Source organism: Nycticebus coucang, chromosome 10 (assembly GCF_027406575.1).
Source record: "Nycticebus coucang isolate mNycCou1 chromosome 10, mNycCou1.pri, whole genome shotgun sequence".
Classification (NCBI taxonomy): domain Eukaryota; kingdom Metazoa; phylum Chordata; class Mammalia; order Primates; family Lorisidae; genus Nycticebus; species Nycticebus coucang.
In genome coordinates this window covers 91,871,989-91,878,380 of record NC_069789.1, presented here as the reverse complement: position 1 = coordinate 91,878,380, position 6,392 = coordinate 91,871,989, and positions in this window count along the sequence as shown.

The following is a 6,392-nucleotide window of genomic DNA, read 5'->3' as shown; positions in this document are numbered from 1 at the left end:
TGAAATATATATACGATGTGAAATGGCTAAATTGAACCAATCAACCCATACATTAATTGTTGATGTATAGTATTTTATTAATTTACTTACCATAGTTTAAAATATTTTTGTGGTTTTAAAAAATTAATTAATTTTTTAAATTAACAAATAAAAATTGTGTATATTGACTGTGTACCATGTATTGTTTTGAAACATATAACAAAATGAGTTGGCAAAATTGAGCTAATTAACCTCATGCTTTACCTCACATACTCATCATTTTTTGTAGTGAGACCTTTGTGACTTTTTCACTTACAAGTTATTTAAATACTTTAACATTATTAAGAATACTGTGATTTCAAAGAATTTATTTTCTTTTTCCTAATTTATAACAAAGAGAAGAGACTTTGTTCTGTATGATTCCAGTTCATTGACATCTATTGACATTTTCTTTATAGTCTATTATCTAAGCTATTTATGTGCATCTTCCATGCGCAGTAGAATTGGCTAATAGTTGAATAAAGTGTTCTATGCATATTCGTAAAGTCAAGTGCAATCAAGGAAAAACAAATTTTTTAATGTATTGTTGTAAATGCTATTATATATGTTAACCATGTTTGATCCTCACCACGACTGTATGAGGCAGCCATGATTAACCTACTTTACACAGGACAAATCTGAGGATTAAAAACAAACCTGGCTCTACTACTTGCCTGTAATCCTAGCACTCTGGGAAGCCAAGGCATGAAGAATGAAAAATGAAGCAATGATTCAAATGAAGACCCACATATCTTAAAACTAAACATTTAAACATTTTAATTCAACCATCCAAAGTGCTAATAAAATGTGTTCCATCTTCTGTATTGACAGAAACACCTTCATAATGACCTGAAGGGCCAGATTCAAACTTAGAAATCTTCAGGGCTTCAGAGTCCCTCACTGAAGCTGTCCCCAGCCTAAACCTCATCCACCTTTTCTTCACCAAAGGAACTTACACATACATGTGTGAATGCTCCGGCTTATAAATCCAAGCTCCAATTAACCCCCCAAACAGGACACCCTTGTGCACACCAGGTGAAAGATCTGGGAGAGAGGCCTGTGCAGGCTCTGGAGTAATCTTGGGACAGTTTGGGGAGTATGTACTACAGAGGAGTGTCCTGGTTCCAGAAGACATGTTTCCTTAATTCCATGAACTCTTCACATTGTTGGGAGGGCTTCCTGAAAAAGGGTCAAAGCAAGGGCTTCTAAAGCATGGGGGCAGAGGAAGGGCCACTCTTGTCCAAGTCTAGTAAAGATACCAGAATAGCCAACCAACACACGCCTGAGCTTGCTCTGCTGCTAAGTGCCAGATCCAGATGCAAACACAGATCCTCTGAAATTAATAACTATTATTTTGATACCAGTGGCTACTGTTTTTTGAGTGCTTATTATTTGCCAGTTACTGTTCTAAATTCTTTACATGTATTCACCTATTTAATTCTCACAACTACCATACCAGGGATGTATTCTCATTGCCACCATTATACTGGTGAGGAAATTGGCATAAAAGTTTTAAGTAATTTGTCCAAATCATACAGCACAGTGGAGCCACAATGTTGCTAAATTTGCTCGTAAACTTCAAAGGGGTGGGAAGGACATTAAAGTCACAGTCATTAAGAATTAGAGGTAGAAGGAATCTCAGGTACACTGTGGTCTGCATCTTCCCAGTGTACTACAAGAGAAGGAGGCCCTGAGTGACTTACAGGTACTTTTGCATGTGAATTGCAGGTGTATATACAATCTCCTGGAGATAAAAAGCTTATCAACTGTGAAGCTGGGCCCTCTACAGATATTGCAGAGTGCACAAATGAGCAGTGGTTTCTAGCCTCTGAGCCTTAAGTTTTCTCAGGACAAGGAATCCTTTTTTTGTTTGTTTGCTTTCATCCATATACACACCTGTGCTTTTCTCAATTATTGGGCAGTAAAATACAACTCATATCTTGCAACTTTTTAACTTTTATGAGTACTCCTCATAATAGAAAGTTTGGAAACCATTGCTCTGAGTGGATGCTTTCTAAGGAGATACTGACTTCTCTAGAACATTCAAATAATTCTCCAGATGTAATTAACATGATTAGGCAGGTCATCAAGCCTGCATTCTGCCTATTTATTCTAAATCCACCGGCTGCATACAGGCATTTTCGGAGACTTTCTGACATATGGAGACCAAGTTGGCCAGTCTGCTTCAGAATGTAGCATGCATTTTTGAAACTAAACTCAAATTGATTTCTTTTAAGGGGTCAACCCTTAAGAGCCCTTAGATCTGGGGCTTTTCCCATTCCCGGTTTCCTCTACTTGTCTTTGGGAACCCATAGCCAATTTGGCTACATCTTTGACTCAATCCTAAATTAAGAATAAAAGAAATTCATACAGAGGAAATATAACAAAGGAGGGACTTTCCTATAAGGTATTTGAAAAAGGACCATTTGCATAAGCCACATTTAACCAGAATTGTTGTTTTATGCTTTTCCTCTTTGAATGTTTTGTGACACTCCCTGCCAGCCATCAACTCCCCCTCCCTCAACCCCAAATAGTCAGAGACCAAAGCATTCAAGGTTTCACACTGGAACTTTCCTGGCCCCACCCTCATCATCATGCCTGAATAATTACATTTACTGACTGGTCTCCCTGCTTCTGTTCCTTTCCATTCCTAAACCTTCAGACCTCTTAATCTTCCCAGAATATTATGATCCTGTCCCTGTCTTGCTCAAGTTTTCCAGAAATTATAGTATGAGCTTCACAAGCTTTAGTCTGGAGCTGAAAGCCATGCCATGCCTTTTTCATCTCTGATCCTCTGCTAAGCCATCACGACCTCTGACATCTCTGACTTCAATGCCTTTGTCTTAGTTAGTCGACTCTTCCTCTGGTTACTAATTACACTTCTGTAGGATCTAATTTTGTCCCTGGATTCTGCTGCCCTTTGCCAAGTGGTCTCTCCCCTCCTCGGAGCTGCACACTTGGCACAGCCATTCACCTTCCTTCCCCCTTCAGATGCTGGGTCTCTGAGGGCAGCCCCTGGTAACATTTCTTGCAATCGTGCCTTCTTGGCAAACATTTAACTGGTTTACTAAAAACCATTGTCCCAAGTCTTAAGCCTCTCTTTTTGCTAAGCTTGCCTATGTCACTTATCACGCAGCAGTCACTGTGATCAATCATCCTGTTGTCCTCCTGATATGGGGAGCATTCTGAAGACACTGAGCTCGAGAGACACAGCCTGCTCTCTCCACCTGGTGTTCGAGGGCTGGTTTTCTTGTGAATTGGGAAATGGCTACATAATTTGACACTGTCCACATCAGCAAGGGAGTTTAAAATCAAATCTCTTCTGAGCAATTTCATAGTCCATTTTCTTGTTAGCATTTCAGACACAGCTCTTTTTAGACTACCTTTCCTCATCTATGAAACAGACAAGCTGCAATGACGTTGTCAACCTATATGGATTTGGGCAAACTATTTAATTTCTCCAAGCCTCAGTTTCCTAAAATTTAAAATAGCGGTAATATCATCTATGGCCAAGGATTAAATGCTATGAGGAATGTAACCCAGATGTCAGGTAGGAACTCTTTCCCCCTTAAAGTTCACATAAAATGGATTAAAAATACTGATAATTCTGGAAGTCCAACCCCCCCTTTAAGAGTTCTCAAAATTAAAAAAAAAAAAAGAGTTCTCAAAATTCCCAGAGAGTTTAAGTTTCATGCTCATCTTGGCCCTGATTTTTCTCCTAAATATTTTATTTCTGCCAAAATAGCTTGCTCCATCTTTGCTTTTTTCGGTTCATCCTTCATACATGTGTCGATTTTCCCAAACTAAGGAAGCAGGACTTTCACCTTAAACTCCTTTGTCAGAGTAATCTGAATGGGAATCTGTGCCTATAGTAGAATGTTTACAGAGGTTTATGCAACAGGGAAGAGTCATTCCACTTAAATCCATGTTAGTCCTCAGGGGCCAGGCTGCCCCCTCGGACTTCCTCAGCATCTCACAACATTTCTAGTTCTTTGTCCTCTAACCCCATATCTTCTTTTTTTTTCATCTTATGCCCTCACAGGAACAACAAAAACTAACGTCTCGCATTTTCTAACCCAAAGCACCTTATTTACGTATTACTATTATTATCATTATGGTCACTACTACTATTAAAATAATTAGTTCTAGAAACACTACTACCAGATCTGTTACAAGGACCAAGCATCATATCAAGATGCTGAGTAAAGATTAACTCCAACTAAAACCCTGTGAGAATCACAGAGGGAAGGCTGTATGTATCTTATAAAATGTTAAGGGCTAAATCTAATGAGACTGCCAAAGCCAAGGGGAGGCCAAGACCTCATTATTTCTCCTGATAATCTCCCTGTCCCTTGTCATGAGTTGTGGGTTGTTTTGGGGTGGTGGAAGATTTTCTTTTCTGAAGAGGACAGGCGAACAAAAGGAAAGAATCAAATTGCTCAAGGCAAGAGAGGGAAATTTTAGAAGAACTTTTAAGAAACTTTGGAGAACTTTGAGGTGTAGACACAAGTCAGTGAGTAAATAGGAGGAACTTTGAAGGGAAGGACATGGGTGTCTAAAGGACAACTTTTATTAATTTTCCACAGTATAATTTAAACATGAAGCCTCTTTCTTGCCTCATTCTATTTCTCATTAAATCGTCACAAACCCGGCTCTGTTGAGGACATGGGCCAAAGAACAATCTCAGGGAAGCCAAAGGGTCACACATTAGAAGTGGGTGACACTCAGGTGAAAGATTTTTCTTACTAGAGCTAAGGTGATAAAATTAGATGTTAGTTTGTTGAAAATTTGTTAGAAACTACAATAATAGAGCCCAGGCACATTGATCTGGTGAACAAATTCAAAGAAATAGATAATTCTGTGTTCCTTGGACTCTGCTGAGTTGATGAAAGTTTGTATCCTGAATGCTGGGAGAAAACAGTTACTTCATTTAATCTGGAGCACAGCTGTGTGAGAAAGATCATAAATAAATCTGAAGTTCAGAGAAGGCAGTGATTTGCCTGGGTCACATCACAGAGATAGAGGCAAGGTTCCAACTGGTGCCCTTGAATCCCTGTCCCATGGATCCCAGCAGGGGTGCAGGTAGCAGAGCTGCCCTTCTGCAGGGATAATCTGGGATCTGGACACAAATGAAGGAACTTCTGATTCCTAATCTCAGGAGAAGGCCTTAGAGCTACTTCTGATCCAGACTCAGGGTAAGATACAGAATCCTCCACCAAGAAAATATGAAAGGCAATATTTGGGTGGTGAATAGAAAAATCTATGCTTAGGTTCCGTTCACAAAGCAATTTCATGCTGGAGATGAAATCACAATAATGCTATGAGGTAAGCAAGACATATTTTATTCTCATTTTAGAGGCAAAAGAATTAAATCTCAGGGAGATTATGCCCAAAGGCTTTGAAGACATTTATGAGTTTTTATTTATGGGGCATAGCATGATAAAATCCCTAGGATCACATAGTAACCTTAAGGTTTGAATTGAGGACTGTATTTTAAAATCTATGCAAATCTCACTCACAAGAAATAGTTTCCACTTGGGTTTCTTAGCCATAATATCTTAGTTGAATAAATCCTTGCAATCAGGGCTGCCCCAGGGGACTCTGCACAGGTTGTGCACTGTACAACTCCAAAGGACACAGCCTGAGCCACATGAATGTGCACAACAAACACACCTCAGATTCACAGTGTACAGCTTGAAGAATCTGTGGCAACAGCCCTACAGTAATGCAGAATTCAAGATGACTTTAAAAAACATGTAATCCTTGCCAAAATTATTCTCATAATGTGCAAATTTGTATAAAAGCTATATTGGCCTCAGGGACAAGGAGATAGTTCCAACCAGCTTCTGGCAGGACCCTATTCACGCATAAGAAGTCAGCCCTTGACATTAGGTGAATATCTGTCCAGGTCATCAGATGGCGTGGAGAGAGGGGGTTTGCTGAAACCTGTATGAGCAGTACACTGTATGCTCTTTCTGATTTATTTGATCATGCATTTATTCTCAAGTAGTAAATTGAACACTTAGGGATCTGGCACAATCTCTGCCCTTACATCTTTTGTATCAACCTGGATGGAGGCAAAACACATTCTTCTTAGTAAAGTATCACAAGAATAGAAAAGCACATATCCAATGTTCTCAATACTAATATGAACCCAAAGGAAAACTTAATTCAGTTTAAGTTGGGGGGAGAGGGGAGGACAGAGAGGAATCGGTGGGCTCCCACCTAAATGGGCACAGCGTAAAGGTATATGACACATCTCCTGGGTGCAGGACACAACTACAACAGGGACCTCACCTAACAAATGCAAACATTGCAACCTCATTTGTACCCTCTTTTTAATCTGAAAATTTAAAAAAGAAGTGTGCAATCTC